The sequence below is a fragment of the Pteropus medius genome, unplaced genomic scaffold, assembly GCF_902729225.1.
Source record: "Pteropus medius unplaced genomic scaffold, Ma_sr-lr_union100, whole genome shotgun sequence".
In the NCBI taxonomy this organism is placed as follows: Eukaryota; Metazoa; Chordata; class Mammalia; order Chiroptera; family Pteropodidae; genus Pteropus; species Pteropus medius.
The window spans coordinates 10,637,741-10,665,590 of record NW_024340692.1 but is presented as its reverse complement, the minus strand read 5'-3'; positions in this window follow the sequence as shown (position 1 = coordinate 10,665,590).

Genomic DNA, 27,850 nt, shown 5'->3' with positions numbered 1-27,850 from the left:
CCCCTCCCCATCTCACTGTTCCTCGTATTCTCCATGTCTTGATGTGGAATCCATCATTAAGTGGTTGTTTCCAGGCAGGACAGTGGAACCAAGAAGAACTTTTTTTTTTTTCTTGAAATGAAGCAAAGCACTCACTGCATAGTTTTAAATTGTGATTTCTGGGGACTAGGCTTCCCATTTTTGTGTATGGAAGGGGAAAATTTCCCCATTCATTTCCAGACTGACGTTTGTAATGACATCCTTGTCTGTCTTCCGCATGAATGTGGAGATTGTCATCTCTGTTTCCTAGTGTCCTGCGGTAGCCTGCAGATGAGAGGGCCTCCCTCTGTGATTTCTCCTGAAGGGAGTGGAGACTACTGATGTCAATCACTGTGACCAGAAGTGGTGACGGTGCTCCAGAGTGGCAGGGGTTAAAGACGAAGCCTGCCACAGGGAGCCAGGCAGGGACCCCAACTGAATGGGAGTAAGCCAGATCTCATATGCCCAATTCTTCAATTCAGGAGTTGGCAAACTATGGCTGTTGGGCCAAATCCAGCCTGCTGCCAGTTTTCATAAATAAAGTTTTATTGGAACACAGCCAAGTCTATTCGTTTACATATTGTCTATGGCAGCTTTACCACTACAATGGCAGAGCTAAGTAGCTATGACAGAGCCTGTCTGGCCCACAGAGGCTAAAATATTTACTACCTGGCCTTCTGCAAAGTTTGCAGATTGTTGCTCTGGTGGAATGTTTATTCTCCCCATATGATCCCAGCCCTTGGCCTTAGCCTGGTCATGTTTAAAAGGTCCAGACTGATTTAATCTATGCTAGTGGGCTTGAAATATTCACTTTAAACTTTTAACTTAGAAATAATTTTAAATTTGTAGAAAAGTTGCAAGAATAAGAATAACATAAAGATGTCATACACCCTTAACCAGATTTACCTATTGTAAACATTTTACACTAATTTGCTTTATTATTTGTGCTCACTCTACATACAATTTATATTTTATGTTTCATATTTATTATACGTAATATTTTTAATCATTTGAGGCTGTTACACAAATCAGAACTCTGTACATCTGCGTACTTCATGTACACATACAGGCTTCCTAAAAATCGGGATTTTCTCTTTTCATAACAAAGTATACTTTCAACTTTACTAAGGTTAACATCGACAATACTTTCATCTACTCCACCATTCATGCTTTAGTAGATGTCCTCTGTAGCATTTTCCCCCCTCCAGTATAGCATTCAGGATCAGGAATTGCATTTACTTGCTATGAACATTAGGCTTTTGAGGTTTGATTCTATTAAGGAATAAAGCAATTCCTATATAGTTTATCTCCCCCAGAAAACTGTAAGGAAAGGCAACATTTTCTCTGGTCTTTTAGAACTCATATTCAGGAGCGCCTAGAAGAGTCTGGGGATCGTTCTAGGAACAAGGGAAACGTCCATGGAAAAAGGCGTCTAGAAAGGCAGGTTCCTACAGCTGCCTGCCCAACCTCTGAATATGGTGGCAATATCACGCATTTGGAGACCGAATGACCCCCAGGGAGATGGATTTCCAGGGGAACCTGTTTACTCTCTGGCTGCAATGAGCCCGAGAGACCCCTTTCCATGATGGACGCCAGCCCCTAAGAGGAAATGTATGTCAGACCTTCCGTCATCTCGAGACTCTGGAAATGTGGGCTTGAATGAGAGCCCTAGAACCCCGTATACAGATCTGGAAGCTGCAGATCTGGGGAGAACCTGAGCCTGGTGACTTGTTAAGGATCGATTTCATGACAAATTAATCTTAATTATATAAAGTTACCATTTAAAACATAATTAGTGATCCTTTTCAAACAAAAAGAGAAAGATATTTTTCATTAGCATAAGTAGGTTAAATAAAAATTTATACTAGATGCAATAAAGTTCCGTTTGGTATATGTGTAACATATATCTATGTAATCTTGCAGAAGTGTGCATATATATAAAGTACCACTTATTTCATCGTTTATTCTCTTTTCTAATCAATGATTTAGTAAGGGTCTGTTGTGTGCTAAGTGCTGGAGATGGAGAAATGAATCACACATTCCTGAGTATGCTGGGAGGGGCCATTTTTCTTTATTATATTTAGATTTATCTTTCAGAAAGTATTATTCTCACTGGCCCTCGCCTGGGCCAAGAGAATGCAGGTTTGAAATTTTGGGCTTCTGGGGGGCGGCGGCACTCTTTTGGAAAACATGATGCCTGGCAACCATCTGTGGCTGGACTGAAAATAATGGTAGGATTTTAAGACTAACGATTCTTCCAGAACAACCAGCCTGACAATGAGTAATATGCAGTTTGATGTGAAAATTAGAAAACTGGCAGACGAACCTGCAAGAGGGAAATTGGATTTCCAGAGAGACGAATGAGAGGCCGTGCGGCTGAGCAGAGTTCATGAGATGCAAACGCGTTCGGGGAGTTGCAGGCCTCCCTCATTCCCGGCAGGTAAACGAGGCCCTATTATTTATTTATTTAAGGGCAAAAAGTGAGAGTTCCGTGGTTCTGGTGTTTATTATCAAAATGGATGGATTCGACATCGAGCAATAATGTGTTCAAAATGAAACCACATCATTAAATATCACAGGCATTTATGAACACAGTTTCCTCCTTATTGGAATAAAACAGGCATTATTCCATCAGGTCCCACGTGACTCTTTCTTTTTTTTGTTCAAGCTTTGGTAGAATCTCAGTTTCTGGAAGGCAGGGGGAAACGAAAACGAATCTGGGGAAAGCAGAGATATCCGGGGAGAACGGATATCGGGCAGATATTCATGTGATGAGGAATGGAAAATGTCTAGGTGGTAGCTTCAATGGGGGACTCCGTTTTAAATGCGGCCTGTTAACTTACTGCTCTCTTTCTTTTCCTCCTTAGTGCTCCCATGTTCTGTCCCATTAGTTCATCTATTTGTTTCCCATTCCGTTTCTCCTCTCATTCCTCTCTCTCATTGCATATTATTGACATCAACAAAAGGCTTCCTCTCTTGTGTACTGTGACTTCTCACCTGGACACAGCAGCTGGCGGGGGAGGTAGTAACCTTTGTGCCAGGATTCTCTGAACTGCTCCATGCCTGGAGCAACTTCATGCTCAAAAGATGGTACAGTTTTGAATGTCCATGTTCAATTGAAAGAAACTGACTTGGGAGAAATGACATAAATCCATTATCATTGCTCTGAAACCTCTTTCTGCTCCAGGCGGAGAAGATAAATTACCACCCAAGTGATATGAAGTTAATTGGAATATTTCATTGGATCAAATACATCATGATGTCTGGAAATCTCTCCTCTTTTAAGTTGGAATTAAGGAATGGTTATCAGACCAATAATAGACACTATCATTTACATACATTTCCTCTCAAGAGACTTCTGAAGTTAGGCAATACTCAAGTGGTTAATTGTTCTTTACACTCCTGACATATCAAACAACAGCTCAGATTGGGGAGGACCCACTGGTGAGTGAGATAACTGGCAGGGGCCTCACAAGGAGGATATGGCCAGCCGAGGCATGGTGGGGCCTTTTCAAGTGTTCCCGCAAGGGAGGTGAACTGGCAAGTTTATTTAAAGTAGCTTTTCTTCAGATTTAACGGTTCCAGACAGCTGGAAATTCAATGATGACAAAAATGTCAGAGTTTTGTTTTCCTCTCATTAATTGTCCCTTTTCATCTAAGACTTATATTCCTTGAAATAGGCTCTAAAGTTGTCATCAATTCCATTTTCCCTCAGACTTCTTATCTATCGAGCAGGTCTCTGGTCTCAGAGTTTATGCCATAGATGAAATTAATTTTCAGTGTTTACTTAGAATGTGTAACATCAGCAAGATGATTTTTCAAAGTCCTTCTTGATTTCTTCATAATCCTTGAGACCTTCAAGGAATAGTAGACCCATTTTCTTTACTCTGAACTTCCCAACCCCAGCACAGCCAGGCATGGAAATGATGTGTCTTTCTTGCTGAATAAAGAGATGACTAGTCCATCTCCTGTGGTGACATTCTTATAGTTCCCAATGTTACCTGTATAGGCTACTCTATAGATATACCGTTGCTGAGCCCACATGAATGCTGGCTGAGTTAAGCACTTTTAGCTTCAACTGAGGGATGTCCAGATTACCATTTGCAAAGTGGGCTCCCTGCAAGGATACAAGGGTATGTGGGGTAGCATTAGAGGTCATCTTTGTCATGTAGTTACCTCTGTGACAGACAGCGTCACCAAACATTCTATGTGTAACCCTGCACTTTCAAGCCTCCCTTAGATTAGCACCATGTGATTATGTGTGGCCAATGGACTATGAGGAAAAGAGACATGGGCCATTTCTCAGTATAGGCAGTTGAGACCCAGAGTCCCCAACTCCAATTTTTTTCTGTCTCTTTCATGGTGACTTTGAAGACTACAGTTTTAGACCGTTTCATTCTAACATGATGGAGACCTCATCGTCCTGGGTTTCTGGGTGAGTGTGGAGCAGTTTCCCAACCAATTACATTACAATTACAATGTGAGAGAGAAAAACAATCTTTGTTTTATTAAGTCACTGAGAGTGAAATTTGTTACTGTAGCATAGCGAATTTTGACAAATACATCCCCAGCAGATTTCTCCTTTTATCGCACTGGCTAAACCTAAGTTATATGGTCACTCATAGCCCCAAGGAAGGCTGGGAAAATGGGAATATGATTGCTAATCGGGTTAACAGATGTTGGTCTACCCCACTGAGGCTGTTTTGCCCAAGAAAAAAGTTGGGTTTTGTTACAAGGAAGAATTGAGGAAGGTACCAGACACTATTCAGGCTAAATGAGGAAGGAAAAAACACTATAGCGAAAAGGCAGAGGTGGATACCTAGGCATTTCTGTAATTCCATGCCTCAGACTAAGTGTCCCAGAAACATCTGACGTCAAGTGGCTCCTTCTCCAGAGCAACCCTGTCAGGATGCCTGGTTAAGTGGCTGTTAAACAGCCTCTGTCTCCTACCTCCTGCCTCCCGCCACCCCAAAGGCTGCTCTAAAGATAGGGAGGGAAGCGATCCCCGCTATCCCTTTGCCAGGTCTCTCTGAGAGGTTATGAGGCTGAACAGATTTGTGTTTTAAAAGGGCTTCAAGAATCTGGCGTGAAAGGTATCACAAAAGTGCAAATGCCTGCAATTCATCGCAGGCTGAATGGAACAGGAACTGAATTGCTTTAAATTGGAATTTCAGGTCTTGTGGCTGGTGTCTGGGGTTCACACGATATTCCCCGTCCCTCCTCCCCGCCCCCCACAAAGTACGTTTTTTCTGTACTGACTGCTGTTTGTTCCCTCAGTTTCCTGCCCAAGGTAACCCTCAATGCTCTCCCCACCCAGCTCCTCTGGAGGAAAGTTTGGCTCTGAGAATTTTATCACTTCTTTCCCTGACCTTTTCTAGCATTCACTCCTTCTACTGCTCATCTGTTCTCCCCACCTCAGCCCCTTCCAGTAGGAGAAACTGAACCTCTATCAGCTAGACCCAGGGGTTGGCTTCACGGTGGGAGTAGGGTGAAGTCTGAACATAATGGTCTGTCTCACCCTCAAAAAGTAACCAAGTTATTGGGAGGTGTGTTGAAATTGCATATTCCTAGCCCTGGCCCAGAGCCACTGATGTGGGACTTTGAGGGCGAGTTCCAGAGGTCTGCATTTTCCCGAGCTTTTAAGTGCCACAAAGGAAGCTCAATAAAGATTCCTGAAATGATGAATGAATTGTGAAACACTCATACTGTGCGTTACTATGCTAATTGACTTTTCTATAAGTTCTCATTTTATCTTCACCAAACCCTAGGAGGTGGCTATAATTCTCAGCATTCCTCCATTTTCCAGCTGAGGAATCTTGGCCAAGGAACTCAGCCAGGATTGGGACCAGGTTCCACAATGGCACCTGATTGAGTTGTCTGTTTCTTCTCCCCGAGGATTAACATTTTTAAAAGGATTTCAGGGCAAGAACCCAGTGGAATGGATCCCCAGTGGTGATGTTTCTGGCAGCAGAACTGGCGAGAGGCTATTACCCAATGCTAGAAGTGTCAGGAAGAGTTAAATCTTTTTGACAATTCGATAGCCCCCTTTGGGTTTGCCCAAATGGTACCTGTTGTTGAATCAATAGAGCTTACAATTTAATTTCATCTTCGTGCAAACAATCTCTCTCATTAGGGGGTGGAATGATGATGGGATTCTCCCAGCCATGCAGTTTCACTTTCTATAGGAGCAATGCATAAACATAGTCACCTTTTACTGCAGAGAGAAAGAGGGAGAGTAACCCCTTCCTATCCCCACCTCAGGCTTCTTGTAAAGAGGAAGCCAATATCTGGGTAAGGAGAGGTGGGGGAGACAACGAGTGGGGACGGGAAGGGGTGAGAAGCGGGTCAAGCTGCACACAGAGTTCCTAAGAGATAGCTCTGTCTTTTCCCTCTGTGAGCTGTCACCTCCAGGTGCAGGCTAATCATTATGTTCAACAGAATTTGAATGCTTCCATTATCCAAATGATGAGAAAGTGGCTTTTCTGTCTATTAGAGATGAACTCTCAGCATGGGCATGAGGGACTCTTTCTGTTTTCAGCTCTGAGCTAATGGGACCCTTTGGTTCAATAATAAAGGTGATGATGATTCTAACCAGCAGTAACAGCAGTGCTACTAGTGGTTACCATTTGCTTGCTACTATGTGAGGTGCATTACATGTATTTCTTTAATTCTCACAACACCTCTGGAAAGTAGGAATCTCATGCCCATTTTACAGAGGTGGAAACAGAGTGAGCTAGAAGAAGTAACTGTCTAATGTCACATAGCTGGTAAAGGAAAGAGCCAGAACTAGAACCCGAGTTTGTCTGACTTCAAATGTGTACCTTTTCTACTGCCACCTCATCACCCATCCTCCACATGTGTTTCAGTAATGAGATGAAGACTGTGCATCTCAATTACTCTCTGTGGATCAGGAGGATATCCATGACAACCAAAAAACACTGCACATTGCATCCAGAGTGTTGAAGGCATTTAGCTGCTCCCTTCCCCTCTCCCCAGGGGATTCCTTGGGGGAACTGGTGGGGGATACTGTTGAAGATTTCATTTTCTTTTATGAGTTATTGGTAATAGAGTGTACGTGTGTGTTTGCATGTTCTGGCAATACTGGTGTCTGACGCGTGACCTGTTTTTTATTAAAGTTATAGCTTTTACAGGGGCTTGGGGTTATTACTGGTGCTTTGGGAGAGCAGGTGTCAAAGTTGGACTCACTCTGGCATGTGGAAGGTGATTTCAAGTTCTTTGCCTGGGAGATGTATATGCTAATAGGAAAAATGCTCTTTCTTCTCTTCAGGCCAAGTTCTGAAAGATTATACTAGCTCTGTGGATTGCAAAAGGAAAATAAAAGGACAGGCATAGATAGGCCTAGGAGGCAGACTTGGAAGGGAAAGAAAAAAGGGGAAAGAGTAACGTTACTGAGGAATGCCGACAAAGGGAGGGCAGTGCCCCTTTCGACAGCACTGTGGAGTCCGTGTGGTGTGTGGCAAACTAGGGAATGCCAGTTTACTTTATTGAATGAATGGCTCATGGCACTGAATTCAACAAGTTATTAGAGTATGCAAAACTCAAGTCACATATATAACTTCCCTTCCTCTAACTTCGTGCTGAACAAGAACCTCCTGATGGTACAACAAGATAAGCCTATCTCCAGGTCATGCCGTGCAGTGGATATTTGTCATAATCATTGCTACCCTGTATTTCGTGGACTCCGATCTTACATTTTGATAGTTTTTATCATTGATATTTTCATCTTCCAACATAGAAGAAAGCAAACTTGCATTCCAAGCTGTCCTTGAGGCTAAGGCCAGACATGTGAACATAAGGAGGAAGGTCACATTCAGAATCTGCCTTTCCAGAGAGAATGGCAGGATACGATTGGACCGTCAGGCGTAGTGGTATCAGCAAAGCTCTTAACGGTAAAATCCTGTGGTCAGCATGACTAGCTCAGGGTCTTGTGCTGTGTGTCCACCAGGTAGGCTGGGATGCCACACTCACAATGCCAGTGGGACTAACCTATGAGTGGTTCAGTGTTGGCATCTGGGTTTTCTTCATGGCTGTAGAGCCTCTGAGCTCGAATCACTGGCTCTGAGTTTCTGGAAATTCTGTGAGTTTCGCAATCTGTGTAATAATTTTCCTTCTAGCCGCAACTAGCTAGAATTGGTTCAATTGTTTGCAACTTAAAATTCTGATCTACTTGGGTGCACGTTTCTTTTCTTACTGTGAATGAATAAACGATATTCTGTTTTTCCTGATTTTAGCCCACCCTAGGACAATGATGAGATCCAAGTTTCTGAGTCTGCAAGGCAGACAGTGTCAGGCCCTGGACTCTGGATAATGATAGATTTTATAAAGAAAGTGCCATTGGAGAAATGTCTTCTTGATCATATGGCTTTCTCCAGGTAGCACTCTTAGCATTGCTGTATTTTATTCTTATTCCCCATTTATAACCTTTATTAGTCAGGGTTCTCCAGAGAAACAGAACCAACTGGTTTTATATAGCTACTTAGAAATAAATTTATTATAAAGCATTGGCTCACATGATTATGGATACTGAGATGTTCCACGATCTGTTGTGCCCATAAGCTGAAGGCGCAGGAAAGACAGTGGTGTAGATTCAGTCCAAACTCAAAGGTCTGGGAACTGGGAAATCCAGTGATGTAAGTCTCAGTCTGAGTCTAAAGGCCCAAGAACTGGGAAGGGCCACTGATGTCAGTCCTGGTCTGTGGCCAAAGGCCTAAGAACCAGGAGAAGTGACATCTGAGTGCAGGAGAAGATGGATGTCCCAGCTCAAGCAGAGAACAAATTTGCCCTGTCTCTGCCTTTTCGTTCTATTCAGGCCCCAACAGATTAGATGATGCCCACCCACATCGGTGAGGGCAATTTTCATCACTCAGTCTATCTATTCAAATGCTAATCTCATCTGGAAATACTCTCACAGACACACCCAGAAACAATGTTTTACCAGCTATCTGGGCATCCCTTATCCACTTAAGCTGACACATAAAATTAACTGTCACTCAAGCTCTTTATATAGTTGCTAGAATTGAGAGGGCCACACTTTTGTAGTGATCATATTGGTCCTTCTTTCCATCTTGGCTTTTACACTGCTCAGATAACTTTATCACCCTGTTCAAGAATACTTAATAGCTTCCTGTCACCTATGGGGAAGATTCCAGACCCCGGGCTTCAGCATTCAAGCCTTTCCACATTATGGTACCACTTTCCAGCTGAGTTCTCAATACTCTATTACCAGTACCAAATTACAATGTTTGCTTTCTCTTTGATTTTTTTTTTTAACTCTGGCCATTGATTTTGCTTATTATCTCCACTTGCAGCAATCTGCCCTACATCTCTGTTTACCAGAATCTTACCCCTCACTAGACTCCATTCAGATTCTATTTCTTCAGTGAAGACTTTTTAATGACTCCCTACAGAAATATTTGCTTTATCAACTGTAATCTTCTCTATTGTTGAGAGCATTTATTCTGTCATGCCTTGAACAAGAATTAGTTTGTCTATTTAGACACTTTCCTAATTATACTGCAGATTCCTTGAGGACAGGACCATGTCTTACGATTCATTTTGTTTCTTCTTGAAGGATTGAATATTGACCCTTGGATATGGTACATGCCAGCATAGTCAATGAATAAATTAATTAGTGAATTGTTCACAGTAGATACACTATCTGTCAAAACAAAAACCAAAAAAAGGGTTATTTTTATTTTTATTTTTTTTAGAAATATCTAGGAAATTCTGCATGCCTTGGAGAATCAGTACTGTCGAAAGAGCAATTGTGAACTTTCTCATGAAAAAAAAAAAATCACAATTTGGATCAGGGCTTAAATAAATAACATGAGACTGGGGGCTTTTTATGGGCTTAGGATATAAAAAGATCTCTCTGTTATCTCCTGGGGAAAGCCTTCCCTCCCCTCCCCCCTCCCTCCCTCCCTCCTTCCTTCCTTCTTCCTTCCTTCCTTCCTTTCCTTCCTTCCTTCCTTCCTTCCTTCCTTCTTTCCTTTCTTCCTTCTACAGTCATGTAGTCAGTGTTGGTAAGTAGCAGAGAACAATGCCAAGATTTTCTAAAAGACTTATAACAAGAATGTGAGTTTATTCCATGAGCCCAGGACACCATATTTTTACCTACACTCTTACCTTTGCTCATTACTGCTGTAGCCTCCTCTTCTTCTTCATTATGATGATGAATTTTCATCACGCTGCTTCCCAAATGAGAAAAGATTTTAAAACAGCCAGGTACAGTCTCATCCCTGTGGTCCTGCTTTGTACCAGTCAGACCAAGAACAGGGCAGAACATTTCCTCTTCATTATCACCTCATCATTCAGTTCCCCCTGTCTGAGTAGGGTCAGTGAGGTGGGGCTCTGAGCCAGTGTAGGAACTGAAGTGCTAATGAAGAGATAGTGTACAAGCATGGATCCTGCCCTCTCACTCAGGCCCCATTGAAAATGGCACCATCGTGAGATTATTTTTCTTCTTATTGCTAAGTCTGAATGAATTTTAATGCTGCTGTTTTCTGGATGTAGATGGCTTTAGTTCTAAGCAATAAACTGTCCCATGGAGAGGGAAATTAACAAATATTAGGTTGATGCAAAAGATTCTTATTTCTTTATGAAAAAAAGACTTAATTTGTGTTTGGGGAAATGTTTTAGAGAACAAGGGATAGCAATCAATCTGGTATATAAACCAAGTTTCTGTTTAACAAGCAAATCGGAGCACCCGCTATGTTTTAAGATTTGGGCTAGGTGGTAAGAATACAAATAAATATTTAACATTTATTAGGTGCTTTCTTTAAGAGAGGTAGCCTGAGCTAAGAGCCTTTGTGATGGTTTTATACTTTGTTGACTTAGCTAAATTAGAACTATAGTTCCCAAATTTCCTTCTTGGCATGGTTGTGGGTTAAGGTTAACTACAAGAGAGATTTGCATAAGATTTGGAAGGCAGAATTGAAACAGCAACTGGTGTGCTCTGGAGGGCTGCTGTAGCTTGTGCACTTCATTAATGACTGGGTGTTCACCTCACTGGCGTGGGACAGCAGCTGAGACTTCAGATCTTCCAGCACCCACAGAATCTCATCCTTCATCCCCTGAGCCAGATGTATATGCATCTTTATGGTGAGGGAACGGCATCTTTGAGGTAGAGGTGATGAAAGGCACGCGTGGGCTTAGTTTGTCCTGTAAGATCAGGTTTGTCCTTATGGGTTCCAATTTTCCCTCTCTCTTCTACTTCATGTCTGGCTTTTCTGACTGCTGCCTATGCTGACCTATAGCAACTCTAGCTCCACCCCGAGATATAGAGCTGATAGCCCTCCACACACCTCACCAGGAGCTTTGTGTGGTCCCTGTTAGTGACTTCTCTCTGATCCTCCAGCTCTCCTTCTATTACCAGTTTCTCCTACAATAGTATCAGGTTTAATCTGTATAGTCAATCTCTTATTCCATATCCCTCATGTGACATTGGTTTGGGCACCAGCAGAGGCTTGAAGGGTCTCAAGGAGACTAATAGTGAAGGTTTGAAGGGCAGTCAGGAAGTTGATATTGGAGGATGGAGAAAAGGCAACCCATGACACGTAATGATGTAAAGTTTGGCAACACTGTGACCTGCAGGAATTTGAAAATAGAAAATACACCTAATGAACTAGTAGATTTGGTTAAGGAGATCCTGCAAGAATATTGAAAGTACCAACTGGTTTCTTTTAGCAATGTATGATAAGGTAGAGATAGAGATAAGCTTTAAAGGGAATTGTTAAGTTTTTCAGCAGAATTTAGAAGAAATGTAGAGGACTGAAGCAAAAGCCAGCAAAAGGACCTCAAAGCAAGACATGCTCTCAGGGAAAGGAACAAACTCAGGGTAGTAAATATTGTCTTAGAGTCAAATAAAAGTCAAAGATATCACTGTAAAACTTGATGTTAAAAACTCAGAATTACTAAAGGGTGTGTCTGTAGACCTCAGGTAGATAACTAGACTTCTAAGAATCTTAATGATGAGCCTCTTAGATGTTCTTGGCTTGACAACAGACTTTTAAGACTCTTAAGAGACTTGTTTCATAGCCACCTTGCACATGGTGGAAAAGGGCTTATCATAAAAAGAAATCTGGATGTGACATTTGCCCAATAGAGTAGAATATAATTTGATATGTAAGAAGCATAAATTTTTAAAAGAACATGAACTGAAATGAACAGAGATAATTCAAATTGAAAAAAAGAGGCCTCTGGGTCTTTAAATTAGAAGTAAAAAGAAAGTAGACCAGAAATAGGCTGAGATAGTTACTTAACTGTAAATCCAAGCCATTTTGTATGGAAAAGGAAGGATGACTGAGAGTGTGGAGCCGAGAGGCCAGAGAGCAGAGCCGAGAGCCACCTTATATGACTGCCTCTCTACCTGATGGTTTTTCCCAGTAACGGGGAGCTTGCTCAGCCCGTTTAGGAGAGCCAAGATGTGCCATAAGCCTAATACTCTCAAGGACAACCCTCAAACAATGAGAACAGTAGTCACTGGATAAATGCTCTAGCTTCCATGTTTCTTGATAAGCATATTCTTCATAGTCCCTCAGAGTCTCCACAGTGGAAATGAGCCACAGTTGTCAACAGTAATAATCTACTCATTAACATATTTTATTGACTTTTCTCATTTTAATTCCTCACTTTTACCATTCTTTTATTTATACTTCCTGGGATCCTTCTCCAGATAAACCACCCGCACCCAATTCTTGTCTCAGGGATTGGTTTGGGAGGAATCCAAATTAAGAACAGGAGGGAATGATTACCCGTGATTGGGAATATCTGAGGTCATGTTTCAGAAGGGATCTCAAGGATTAAGGAACATACCAAGTTAGCTGGATGTGTCAGTGTCTGGAGGTGAGAAATGGGGTGCTGAATTGGGGAACTGTTAGTAGTTTGTATTACTAGCTGATACAAAACCTAGAGAGAGAGAGACAGTCTCCGGACCCAGGGATGAGGACATAACTGAGCAGAAGAAGTAGGTTTAAGGTTCCTTCGGTCAGATCGAAGAGAAGGATACCTACTGGGACATGATACCCCACAACAGGAAAACCAAGCTTAATATACATGTGTCTTAAAGGCTCTAGAGAAGTCATAGGGAAATATAAAATAGAGCCTAAGTCCAATGTGTATTTGTAGCAGTGAAGATAACGGAAATGAATACAAATCCCACGTCAATGGCAGTCTAGATTTTTCAAGCCCTGATCTATCATTTTAGATTTCCTTCCCCTCATCTGCTCCCCAAAGATAGGCTCCTGGATATTCATGTGATAAATATCTCTAAGGTCTGGTAATAGAAAGGGATACTGGTGCTAGGGGATGCTGTTTCGCTTAGAAAGGAGAATTACTATTTTTTTTTATGCATATTTTATTCTTACCCCTCATCAGCAATCCTCCCAACAGGAGCGTGCGAATATACACAACAAACTCATTCTCTCTCTCTCTCTCTTTCTCCTTCCTCTCTCTCTCGTCCCCCACACTCTCCAATTCCCAGTCAGAAACACAGAGCTCTGGCCATAAGTGCACAGAGAGTACCACCTTGAATTCCTTCCTAATGTCATGGGTTACTCTATAAGAAAGTATGGAAAGGCAGATTTTTTTACTGTGGGGGTATGTTTGTTAATCTATTGTTAGCAGAATCTGCAGAGGTTGTAATCTATGTGCTTATTTTATTTAACACCAGGATGTATAGCTGTATCAGCATTAATGCTTCTCACTTGGGCTGTCTCTATCCTCCTCCCCACTCTGGTGGATGTCTGAACATCCGGCCCCCCAGTGCTGTGGAGGCTATTAAATTAGCTTAGACAGCAGGTGGGCACTAAAGAAATTGGAAAACAACAGCTGATCAAAGTCACGGTGCCCTGTGAACTCTTGTGAGGGAGATGTGAGGTATAGACTCTATCATGAGATACACCATCTCCCCATCTGTGGCCCCAGAAACATCAGCTCCAAAGTATCTTATGAGGAAAGAAAGAGGAGTGCTGGGCTCTTAGCAACTCCTGTAGCATCCTCTCTGCATGGAGTCATCCAGCCTCCATGGCCTATCTTGGGCAACATGTGTGTGTGCTGCGGGAGTGGATACAGAGTGATGATTTCCTCCTCACATTGACCCAAATCAAGGAGCTTCCATGCTACAAGTCTGTGGACAGGACTGAGAGAGGGTGTGCTTTGCCTGCAGTGTTTAGATGTGATGTTTCCTTCAGTTTTCCTAACAACTCTATGATGTAGGCACTATTTGTAGGCCTCTGTTTGCATGAATTTTACAGAGGAGGAGACCAAGGCACAGAAAAGAAGCAACAATCAGCATTTGAACCTCGGCAATCTCACTCCAGAGCTCGTACTCATCACTATTCTGTTGGGGGGGCAGCAAAAATGCAGAAAGGGGTAGCAGCAAATAGAGAAGTGCCTCAAATGGGCAACTGCTAATGGGCAAGGATAAACCACAGCCTAGTCTCTGGGAACATACCAAAGCAGGACCTGGAAAGTTCAGTGGAACTGAGCAAAGAGAACTGTTACTGCCTTGGGTCTTTGACTCACTAGGGAGCATGATGTAGATAAGAGCTAGCTGGCTCTGCAGATATTATTCTGCCCCTAAGCCCTCTTCTTACCGAAGACATATTCCTTGGATTAGGTGGGTTGGGAGAAGAGATACTCTTCCCAGAGTCTTCAGAATGGCTAGACTGGACTAAGATGAACCTCAGTCAGCAGCTACAGCAGCACATGGAGCAGTGGTGGGGGCCACAGAGAGTTTGGTCCAGTTCCTGTTGTCATCACTGACACCTTCTTTTGAATGTCAAGTTCCCAGTAATAAACACGATAATAGTAGTAAAGCTACTATACATGTGACACTTTATTAGATGCCAAGCACTGTTCTAAGTACTTCTCCATACTAATCACTTAATCCTGACAAGAACCCTATGAGGTAGGTGTTATTTCTGTTTTATAGATGAGGGAACCGAGGCACAGGGATGCCCAAAGTCAACTAGCGAGAGGCAGAGCTAGGTTTTGACTCAGACGGCCTGGCACTAGCGTTTAAACCTTTAACACTTCAAGCCACCTTCTGGAGCTTGCCCTCTGAGAGATGTTGTGGATATTGGTCAATGAGAAGAAATCCTTGTGTCCAGCTAAAGAGCTATGCACATTAGCAGAGGAGAGACATTATTCTGCGTTTAAGTCAAGGAGAATAGTATTGCTGGAGCAGGGCATGACACGTGAATGGGGAGCTGTGGCTGGAGCTTTCTGTGGTCCCTGGGGGAGGTGTATATGTGAGCAATCTCTGCTTTCTCAGACAGTCTGGTTCTTTCAAGATTCTCCTTTGGTCACTGTCAGTGGAAGGAAGTAATTCCTTTTGGACCAAGGGGGCAGCAGATGTTGTCAGTCTGGAGAAGTGGCATGGTTAAGCTATAAATACACCACCTTGCCACCGATTCTGAGCCTGCAACCTCTGTTCTCTGTTCTGCTGGAAATTCGTTAACAGAAGGCTGAGAAGCTGATCTGTGCCATGGGTGATGTGGAGCTTAACATTGTGGGAGAGCAGGGTCTTGTTTGCATCATGGGGACCCGGAGGCACCATGGAAAGAAAAAAGTGCAAAGCAAGAGTCTCCTCAGGGGGAGAGAAAACCTGCCGAGAGTAACTTACCCAGAGCTTAGGGAGACCTCACTTCAGGTAGAAGAATAAAGTAGGGAAGCTATTGCTTATCAAACATCCTCCCTCCCTTTTTGGGGGGAGACCAGGAACCATATACATATTGTCTCATCCAGTTTTCTCAACTTCCGTGAGAGAGTGGTGGTAGTTTATTGTTCTCATTTTACTCATAAGGAAACCGGAGCTCAGAGAGGTTAAGAAACATACCCAAGGATGCCCAACTAGTTAAGGGCAGAGCTGAGATTTGAGACCAGCTGAGATTTGGCCTTTAGAATCCACTGATACCTGTGGATGCTAAGCTAGCACACCCATTGCTCTGTGCAGATAAACCAAGACACTCTGCTAGTCTCTATAGGTAATCTAGTAGACCCTGCTGCTCTGTGTAGGTAAACCATCATACCTCACTGATCTGTGCAGGTAAACCAGCACATCCCACTGATCTTTGCAGGTAAGCCAGCATACCCCACTGCTCTGTGAGGGCAACCTGAGAGTTATCAGGCATGGTCTTTTAACTGGTGGATGGGATTTTACAGGATAGGACAGAGAGAGAAAGCAAAATGCTCACTTTACAAAGTGAACATTATAGGGAAAGTTGAAAGCACCCTGCAGAGATTTAGCTCAGGATAGAGAGGCCTAGAAAGCTGCCTCCATATAGCCTTGAGGATATGAAAGTTTTCTTGGTGGCACTTTAAAGATGTATTTGTCCTCAAAATAGGAGATGAGGGATATCCCAATTGTATTTAGGTCAGAGTCTAATGGGAAAATTCTTTTTTAACGGAAAAGGGAATTACACCCTGGAGATTGTAAACCAGAGCCCTTTAAGTAAAAGGAAAATGCCTATTAGGGTACTGAGAGTTATCAAATCCAGCTGGGCTTCCCAGCCCTAGTCTGGAGCTTTCTGTGGTCCCTGGGGGAGGTGTATATGTGAGCAATCTCTGCTTTCTCAAATAGTCTGGTTCTTTCAAGATTCTACTTTGGTCACTATCAGCAGAAGTAAGCTGATATGAAATACAGACTTCTGGCTCCATGTCAGACTTACAGGCATCTGAGAAATGAGCTCCAATGTAATTTTGACTCACCGGAGATCGATGTCCACTGCCAGAAGTTTCAAACCTGCTCTGGAGCTATAATTTCCAAGTATGTGTAGAGTTCTTCAAAGCCATGGCCAGTCAACTACTTAGGCATTCTGCTAAATTAGGTTTTCTTAACCTGGAGTTCATTGCTGGCTTCAAGGGGCCCAAGAATCCCTTAACATTGGAAGTAAAATTCTGTGTGTATGAGTGTTTTTGTGGAGAGAGAGTCTATTACATCCATCAGATTCACAAAGAGATCCATGATTACAACAGTCTAAGAACCTCAGCAGTATATGTTTCGGCAACTGCTCTGAGCCATTTAAGATTCTTAAAAAAAAAAAGGCCCATTGATTTATTGATATGTTTTTGGTTGTGTGTGTGTGTGTGTGTGTGTGTGTGTGTGTGTGTGTGTGTGTATTGGTGGTGATTGGGCCAGAATGATGCTACCCCAGAGAAACCACTCAAAGTATTCATAATACTTAGCTCAAATTTCAATAAAAGTTATATGGTAAAAAAAAAAAAAAAAGGGAGAAACCAAACCATTTAGAAAATGAGCAAAAGGCATGAACAGATATTTCATCGAAGAAAGCAAAAGGTACATAAAAAGATGTTCAAGATCATTAGCCATTAGGGAAACTCAACCTAAAACCACAGTGAGATATCACTGCATACCTATTATAATGGCTAAAATTAAAAGTAGTGACTAGTGAGGATTCAGAGAAACTGGATTGCTGGTGCGAATGTAAGATGATACTGACGTTCTAGAAAACTGCTTGGCAGTTTATCAGTGCAACTAAACATAAAACTGCCATATGACCTAGTGATCTCACTCTTGTGCATCGATCACAGAGAAATTATAATTTACATTCACACAAAAATCTGTACATGCATGTCTGCGGTAGCTTTATTCACAGGAGCCAATAAATAGAAATAACCTAGATGTCCTTCATTAGGTGAATGGTTAAACTATGGTACAACCTTATAATGCAATATTACTCAGCAATAGAAAGAGTGAACTATTGATACATGCAGCAACTTGGATAAATCTTCAAGGAATTTCATTTAGTGAAAAAAGCCAATCTTAAAGGTTACATACTGTATGCTTCCATGTATATGACATTCCTGAAATGACAAAATTATAGAAATGTATAACAAATTAGTGGTTACCAGGAGTTAAAGAGGGGGTGGGAGGGAGGGAGGCTATAAAAGGGCCTGTGGGATACCCTTTTGGCAATGGAAATGTTTTGTTATCTTGACTGTATCAAGGTCAATACTCCAGATGTGATGTTGTACTATGATTTTGTAAGATGTTATCATTGAGGGGAAACTGAGTAAACGATAGATAGGACATCTCTGCATTATTTCTTGTAACTGTGTGTGAGTCTACAATTATCTCAAAATTAAAAATTAAAAAAAAGTTATATCCACTCACAAAATGGTAAAGGTTTACCACTACTAAGAGTATTCTAAAGAATGCGCTCTGTGCTATGAAGGCCATTCTGAAAGAAGATTTGCATAAGTGCCTGGGGTAGGGGTGACAATGCCAGGACAATGTGCAGCCTGCCAGGGCTCTTGGGAAGGGCCACTAATCACCCGGGTATATCAGCCCTGGTTAAACCATCAGCCTCATCACTAGCATGGCTCTGCGTGAGAGAGAAGATATGGTTCTGCAGGATCCTGTATGTGGTTTTGCTTACTATCTTCCAGCGTCTTGGGAGTCTGGGATACTGTCCAGTATGGGTGTGATCTTTGAATGAATCAGTTTGGGTCGCATGATCAAATGAAACTGAAGGGACTTATTAAGTGAGTGTGAGTTTTGTGTACATGTGTGTGAGCCTGCGTGTGCATGAAAATCACATTTGCAGTATGCCAGCAACGAGTTGGCTAGGTGCCTTTATGTGCATTATTCCACTGAATTTCATGACAGTCCCGAGCCAGACCTTATTCCCATTTTGCAGATGAGGAAGTGGAGGCTTGGAGGCTTGGAAAGGTAAAGTAACTTGCCTTAGGTCATATAACTAGAGAGTAGCATAGTGAGTACTGAAACCTGAGTTTTCTGACTTTAAAATCCATGGATACCTCCAGCTCACCATGTGCAAGTCTTCACAAGTGGTTACCTTGCCAATCTTGCTTCCTGCAAAGAGAAACTTGCAGGAAGCAAGATTGGGAAGGAAACCTGAAGACTTTTTCCTCTCTGAGCCTGTTTTAAGCTGGTGGTTGAATGACAGTAGATTTAAAGCAAAGCTGTGTCAAAGAATCTTCCTGAACAAAAGTAAAAAGAAATGATTTTTCAGAATCCTTGTGGAACCAAAGGCATACTGATTCCTCCAGCCTTTATCAGCACCTTCCTCTGGTTCCGCTGTCTGGCACTTGGTTCCATGTGCTAAGGAGAGTCTGTGTGTGATTGTGCTGTGAGTTTGCCCTGCTGGCCTGTTCTCAGTCTGCTTCCCCTCCTTGGCTGGCCTCTGGGGCCCACACCAGGGACCACAGACAGTTTGTTGCTGCTCATCAGTGGGGGGCAGATGGGACAGGGGTGGTATTCCTTGGAACAGTGGCCTCGGGAGTCCCTCTATTCTGCCCTTTTCCCCTTCTCAACGGAAATAAAACCTGGTAGAACAAATGAGTAAGACCAAGATGTAACAACACAGCACTGTTTAAAAACAAAATGGTAATGAGGTAGCAATTACACAACAGCAAAAGCCTGAGCAAAGACGACACCTAATAGTAGTAATATTACTAAAGTAATGATGGACACAAGAATAGCTGCCAACTAAAAATGTCATGTGTTTACAATTTCAGTTATTGAACATTATCCCTAGTCACTGTGCTGATCATTTTACATGGGCTATTGTAAATTCATCCAACAACCCACAAGGTAGTTATTCTCATATTATTCTCATTTTGTGCATGAGGAAATGAAGACAGAGGAGCTAAGTCACTTCTCCAGATCACACAGTTAGTGTAGGAGAAACCAGATTTCAAAGCCAGGTAAGCGAACTCCAAAGCCTTCTCTTAACCACACTCTGCTACCAACTCAAGACAGTATCGATGATGCCTTTACCTGAGCATCTTCCTCACTGATTTAGCAATAGAAGCTCTGTGACTTGTCCCAATGTTGCATGGCAGCCAGATTTCTCAGAATGCTGAATTAGTGTTTCATAACTCTAGCAATGTGCCAACTTAAATTTGAGAATACCTAACCTTAGTCACCCTCAGTAACTCAATGGATTATTAAGGAGCCCTTTGATTCAGGTAAATATTGGAAGTTTCTTGAATTGAGCAGCATTCTGAGAATCAAACAAATGACTTTCATTTTTATAAGTGTTTGGAGTCATCAGGATGTCCTAGGAGCCCAGATCACCCTTTGAGAAATATTAATGTATAGGACAGAGTTGGGATTGCTGGAAAGATCATTTCCCTAGTACCTTCTCTGGTGAAATTCCCTAAGGACTCGGTAGAAACAACTCCCCATAAGTTTTACTTACAGCCAGAAGTCTGGGAATTTGCTTAGCTTATAAGATCATGGCAGTGCATTTGTGTTGCTGACCATAGCGGTCAGATGTTCCAGCCAGTCTCCCCAGAGACCCTAATTCAGAACTAGTTCTCATGAAACAGTTTGGGTTATGCCTTGCAGCTCAGAAGCCCTTGAATTTGCATGCCTGGACAAGGAATGGGGACATTATCTCACCAAAAACTTAATCATATTTTCTCTGACACCTGGAGAGACCCTCGTGACAGTCAATACTTAAAAGTAGATGGTCTCAAGCTCGTTAGGAGGGGTTTTCAGTAATTAAAGAAAATAAAAATTTTATCGGGATTCAACATTTCCCATTTATAATTATCTTCTTGAGGAAACTTTGTAATTATTCTTTTAAAAAAGATCTTCTGTATTAGCATATTTAATCTAAAATAATAGTTTGCTCCAATTAGAGATGAATAAATTTTCTGTGTAACCCCCTTGGAAAAGATTGTTTTGTGCTTTGATACATTGATGGAGTGAACACCAAAAAGCAAGGGAGAAAGGCAGGATTGTGCAGATATTGCCAGGTAATGATGCAAATTCAATTTAAGCCCTTCCAGCTTTATGTCACAGGCAGATATCAAACTGGCCAATCTGCATTTTGCGTTTCCTTAAGCTAGGCTATTGGTTTATTCGTTGATGTCCTACACTGTGCCAGACACTTATTAGGAGCTGAGCACGGTAGAATGAAAATAGCAAGTGTCACAATTTTCACGAGCTTACAGTTTGTGAGAGACAGACATTCACCAAATAATCACGAGTGAGTTTTACTTCCCAACTGAAATGAACATTAGGAAGCAAAATAACATGGTTTCATGAGAGTGCGTAAAGGAGTATTGGGAGATCATTCTTTATGGGTCCTTCACGTTTCTGCATGTGTCGTGACAGCTTTTGCTCTGGACTGTCTTTTCAAGGATATTTGTAGAGCAACTAGCCTTAGAAGATAGAAATAGAAATAGTATCTCCCTCTGAAGCAGAGGGAGAATTGTTTCCTGGTCAATACAATAACCATAATTCCTTTTGGGAGTTTGGGCAGGTTTGCTAGTAGCCCCTTATAAGACTGAGAATTTCTTAAGATTGGGGTTCCTTTGCTGTAATGCAAACCCACTGCATGTGCGGTATGTACCTGGGCCATTCTGCACCTCCCTCGTGGGACTTGTGGCTTGGGAGTGAAGGGGATCTGATGCGAACACGGAGTTCATGCTGCTTGCTGTACAGTGAATAATAAAGACCTATGTTTCAGATCCACAGATCTTGTGTCTTCTGCCAGCATCCATGAAAACTGTGGCAGGCTAACATCACTTGAAAGTAAGGTAAATTCCCAGATCTTCTACAGTTCTTGGCACAAATGGAAGTAGGACTAGAGCCCAGTGTCACTCACAGAAAGCTGCTTGCAGGCTCATTGGTATTGAGATAGGAAGCAAAGATAAGTCACCAGTGAATGCTTTTCTTTTGGGGCAGAAAGTGAATAAGGCCAGAGCCACCATCCTGACAGCTCCCTCACCTTCCAAACCACAGAGCTGGAAATCCTGTTTCTTACTGCTGTAGAGTATGCAGAAGGGTAGAAAAAGGATAAGGTGCTGGACTGCTACTCATTTTCATTAGTATTAAGCTAAGAGATGGGGGAGCAGATCCCCATCTCCCCAGACTTCATCAAGAAGTGATCAGGTTCTTGGGGACCAGTAATAGCTATTACCCAATAACAGATTCAGGGTCTGAGACTGCTCCTGAACTTCTGAACTCAAGATTTAGCCACCCTGAAACTTCTAGTTTCCATTTTTTTGTGAAATATGGAGATATTTGTCTCTTGTCCTTTCTGCAGGCTTGGTCAGGACCATGTAATGCCACCCACAGCTGTATAAAGTTTAAAATAGCGAGGGAATGAGGTAAGGGGCGGGGGACTGGTTGAGTCAGGTCCCAGAGCTGCGTCTTGATTTTTTCATTTTGACAAGCCTCTGAATGCCTTTTTTAAAATGGTAGTTTTCCTTACCATATTTTCCAATGACAGGTTTACATAAAACATTTTGTATTTCAAAAATAGGTCATTTTAGCAAGTAAAAGTGAAGGAACCTGGGATGGTTATGAGTGTGCAAAGCTCCTCTCAGCCTCCCTCCACGTGTGTGAGTCTTCTAAATTATGTTAGACTATTGAAGCAAAAATTATAATACTGTCTGATGTGGTTCTAATTGTATGTAGAGGAAATATTGAAAATTATGTCATACAGGGGGAACAGTAAATTTCTTATACTTCTTGGTGTAGAAACTGGTAAAATATCGACACCGGTGTACTCACAGGACTGAGGATGGCTAGGCCTTTTTCAATTCAGTACCACAGCACCGGGTGCAGTCTCTGCACTCCATAAATATGCCAAAAATATTTTATGAATTAACCAATGAGGAAAAAAAAAATAATCTGAAGGTCACAAGCTGAATCAGTCTGTTTTTCCTAACATCACTCTACTCATTAAGCAGTTCTACCCCAGACAGACATCCCACAGGAACCCCAGAATTTCCCCTCAGGTAGTGTCTAGCAATTGCTAACTTTCTTTTTGCCCTTAAGGAACCACTGTCCTTTGACTCAGGAAAATAAAACACTCTTAGAAGGGCTGGTATTGAGGAGGCAGGTATCAGTTAGGCCCCCTCAAGAGCACCCTGCGTTCTGAGAGCTTCTCAGAAGCCTGAAGAGAACATTCGCAGCAGCGCATGAAACCTAGGCCAACTGTTTGTTGAGTACATTTCATTCTGAGCATAATATTATTTCCTTCAGCTCACATTTACCTTGATCTTCACTCTCAAATAGCTTTTAGCGTTTCAAAGGCCATACTCCTCCCTCTTCCCCTTTTCCCACTCCTTTTTCCTCTTCTTACATACACACCTGTAGCAGATTTTTTTTGAAAGAAACAAATTTTAAAAAGAGAAAAACATAGGGTCAGGAGAAAAGTATGGAATAGAAAATAAATACAAATGTAAGCTGTTTTGATACCTGTTTTATACCTACAACAAATAAGCACAGAGAATGCCCTGTACAAAACACAATAAAGGTTTAACCGTGAAGGTATTCCCTTAGCAAGGCTGAAGATTTCAGTGACTGGTATTTAGGTTTTAGGCTGCAGTCCTCGTTTTGGGACAGATCGATGGGAATGTGGCACCCAGTTTGCTGTTGCTGTGGCTTTTTCTGAGAACAAGAGAGAAATCTACCGGGCCCTGTCAACAGGACAGTCACATGCTCTACTGGCGACATCTCTTTTTTTCCCTTCTGAGGAAATCAGTCAGCATTCTCATTTTTCTGATATGGATGGAGAAGATCTGCCCTTGCTTCTAAAGCTTTGTCACAGAACTTCACAGCCACACAGCTGTTCATGGCGTCTCACCTCTTGGTTGTATGGTTTTTATATGTTTCTTTCTCACAGGGTAGAACAGACATTTAATATTTTCTCAAAAGTACCTGGGTGTGGTGGTAAGACCCCTCTAGGGGCAACCTGAGGCTCAGTGAGAAAGGGAAACTAACTTGAAACTAGTCCATGGTATTCTGTAGCTAAAACCTACCTCTAGAATCTGTTAGTCAAATCCTTCTAATATAGAAATCACTGGGCAGTCGGGAACTGGGTTCCAGTCACTGACAGGAAGTGAGACTTTGGGCAAATTGCTTAAACCTTTCTGAGGCTCAGTTTTCAAATTTATGAAGTGGCCAACAGGAGGATATTCAATGATCTGAAATACGTGATAATAGACATCCAATGGTAGGCAGCCATTGTCAAGAGTTTCAGGCAAAGGTTCCATCTTCTCCCTGCCTTTCTGTTTTGTCTTATTAGTGTGTAGCTGCCATTTCCGATGTCATCTCATGGTCTAAGACAGTTGCTGGAACTCTGGTCCTCCCTTCTGACTTTCAGAAGAGTAGGAAAGATGGAAAGAGCAAAAAGGTCATACTCTGCCACTAAGTCAGTGCCCTTTAAGCATATTAGCTACAAGGGAGGCTGGGAAATGTGGTTTTTTAGTTTGACCACAGGCGTTCTATTAGGATGAGCAGCAAGAGGGGAGGGGATGGGTACTGGGTGGACTACCAGCGGTTTCTGTCACAGGCAATGATCCAGCCTGGGTACGGGGAATATCAGGAGTCAGAGTAGGGGACCCTTGTCCAAGTGAAGGTGGGTGTTTCCTACCATTTTTTTTTTTTTATTTTTATTCACCATCCTGATTAATTTAAGGGGGCCTGAGTATATTTTGCCTTGTAGAAGGGACTTTTTCAAGGCTCCGTTTGATCCAGAGTAGAAGATAAGAGGTTTATGTAGAAAACAAACCACCCAGCCAGCAGTAGGGCACACATGATAAATTATTGCTGGGTTGTGGGTAACAGCGAAGGAACTATGAGCAGTAATTCTCATCTCTCCTCCTCTTTTATGAACACAAGGCCACATGAAGTCCTTCACAGTGACAGTTGTTTTAGCACCACGGTTCAGAGTGGCTGACTTCCGGAGGATTTTAGAATACAATGTTATTTACCATTTCTCTTATCCAGATGATGCAACTGGGACAAGATAGTGACATTCTAATGGGACATTTCAGCTATACGGGCCTAAGATTTTTCCTACTTCCTTCTCTTTTATCCTTCATATTCAGTCAATCAATAATATTGGTGATTTTTTTTTCTCTACATATCTTCTGCCTTCACCCTTTCCTCTCTGGACATATTGCTAATGGGTCTGGGTTATTGCCTCCCTCACCTCCTAACATCCCACACTCATTCAACTCATCTTAACTAATTTACAGAGCAGATAGCTCTTTATTAAATATATTTTTTATTCTGTTCCCCACCTGCTCAAAACCCTTCTACTTCCTTTTTTTACATGAAATTATCTATTTATTCATTTTACATGAAATTATCTACTTATTCATAGGCATAACAATGAAAACAGTTGGTGGATAAAGGTACAGATTACTCAGATGAATTACAGATTACTCAGGAGTATTAGATTCCTCCGTAAAATGGCATGCCTAGGCTTTATTTTCTATACTGATAAAAAACTTAATCTTTAACACTCGCTCTCAGAGAACTAGAATAATGGCCCATGTTGTCTTTCGCATGGCTTGTTTCATACATTTTTGTACAGCCCTATCAATTTTCTGCTGTGCGAGAATGTATGTGTTCTTGGCAGTTGGGTTGGCATGGGCTCCTACCCCCCGTGCTATATTTATTCCTTCATTTCTTCATTTATTAATTATTCTAATGTGTTTTTTTTCCCTAGAATTTTCTATTCACCAGGCATTGTGGTAGCCCTGGAGCAGAGATTTGAAGCCCTCTGCTCAGTTCATCTTTTAGTTGCTGAACATGAGAAGCCCTAAGGGAGGGGCCCACATGGCCAGGGTGGCTGCAGACGCAGTGGGGGCTCAAGTGTTGGGTTTTTATTACCAATAAATAGTTCAATATATTTAAATAACTGGTACTGTTATCCTTGTGGGATCAGCTAAGTAGTAACTGTGGGTACAGTAATTGTATTTCACAGGGCCACCAGTTACTGGTGTGCAAGGCATGCTCCACTCAGCTCCAGGGGCATTATCCACTCGGAGCAATTATAGATGTGTGGAGTTATAAAAACTTTCTGGCAGACAGCAGTCAAGTGTTTCAAAGAAAGAATGCCTTTTTTCTAATTTGCAATAAGTTGCCTTTCGGGTTAGTGGTGGGGCTGGTCGCTGTGAAGATTAAATGGGATGACCCATCCCACGTGTTTAGAATAATGCATGTTTATAGAAAAATCTCAATGTAAGTCAGTTATTACTCTATAAATGAAGTGATACAACACTGACAGTATGTAAAGAAGTAGTTACTTATCATTTTACTTCAAACTTCTTGTACTATACTATTTACAGGGTAAAATGAATTCACATTTGAAAAAAATAAATTCTGTCTTTATATTTTCCTCCAGCATTAAAAAATTTTAAACATTCAGAAAAGTTAAGAGAATTATACATTGAACATCTATGTGCCCACGATCTAGATTTAAAAATGAACATTTTGCTGTATTTCCTTTGTCACGTATCTACCTATCCCTCTATTCATCAATTCATTTAAAAATGCATTTCAAAAGAAGTTAAAGATATCAGCATACTTTTCTCAAACTTCATGAATATCATTAACTAGAGTTCAATGTTTATCTATGGTTATTTTCGTTTAAAGTAAATTTTACACACAATGAAGTATACAAAGTTTAAGTAACCATTTGATAAGTTTTGACAAATGGCTGGAGGAGGTCATTGAGAGGGCATGACCCGAAAGCTGTACCCTGGCAGTAGGAGGCTACTCAACCCTCCCCCATCCTTGAAATGTACCTTCTGCTCATGGTTTCCAGAGCTATTTTCAAGGACCCACTATTGAGAGAGTAATGTGTTATTGAGACCATCTGGACGGTATATGTGACCGAACTCGGTGAAAGCCTCTATATAAACGTTTAAGATTCTGGAGGGTGGGGTGCAGAGATCTACGTGTCTTGAGGCTGCCCTGGTATGTAAAGTCCCTTGCTTGTTAAACCTACCATTTACCAATCTGGAGTGTCTGCCTTGTTCTTCGGTCTCTCCTTGCTCTGTGTGTGTGTGTGTGTGTGTGTGTGTTGGGGGAGCAGTTTGTGAACTGACACAAATGCATGCACTTGTGTAAATGAAAACATTAGCTTCACCCAGAAAATTCCTCATGTCCGTTTCTAGTCAATGACCACTGCCACAACCCTGAGTCAGCCACTGTTCTGACTCTTTCTCTGTAGATTAGTTCTGCGTGCTTTAAAATTTCATATAAATGGATTGGTACAGTATTTATTTTTTTGCATAAGACTTCTTTCACTAAGCATACCGTTTTTGAGATTCATCTATGTTGTTGAATGTATTAGGCTTGTTCCTTTTAATTTATGAGTAGTATTACATTATATGAATATAACAATCTGTTTAGCTATCTTGTTTATGGACACGGGGAATGTTTTCAGTTCAGGGCTATTACAGATAAGACTGCTGTGAAAATTCTGGACACATCTTTTTGTGAGCATATGCTTCATTTTGGGGGGATAAATATGTAGGAGTAAAATTACTGGATAATAAGGTAGGTGTATGTTTAGTTTATAAAAAGTGCAGACCTTTCCCCAAAGTGGCCATACCGTTTTTTTGTTCCTACTAACATGTATAAGTGTTTACAGTTGCTCTGCATTCTTGCCATGATTTGGTGTTATCCATCTTTTTCAGTTTAGCTATTTTACTGGTTGTGAACTAGAATTGTGGTTTAATTTGCATTTCTCTAATGACTAATTTCTTCAGCATATTTTCACACATTTCTTGCCATTCATATATCTTTTGTGAAGTGTCTGTTCTAATCGTTTACCCATTAATTCTTTTTTTTTTTTTTAATTTTGAACATTTAGACTTACAGGAAAGTTTGCAAAAATAGTACAGAGTTTCTGTATATGCCTCATCTAGCTTCTTCTTATGTGAATATCACAGATAACTATAGTACTATTATCAAAATTAGAAAATTATCATTTGCACAACATTGCTAACTAAACTATAGACTTAATTTGAATACATCGGTTTCCCTTATAATGTTATTTTTCTG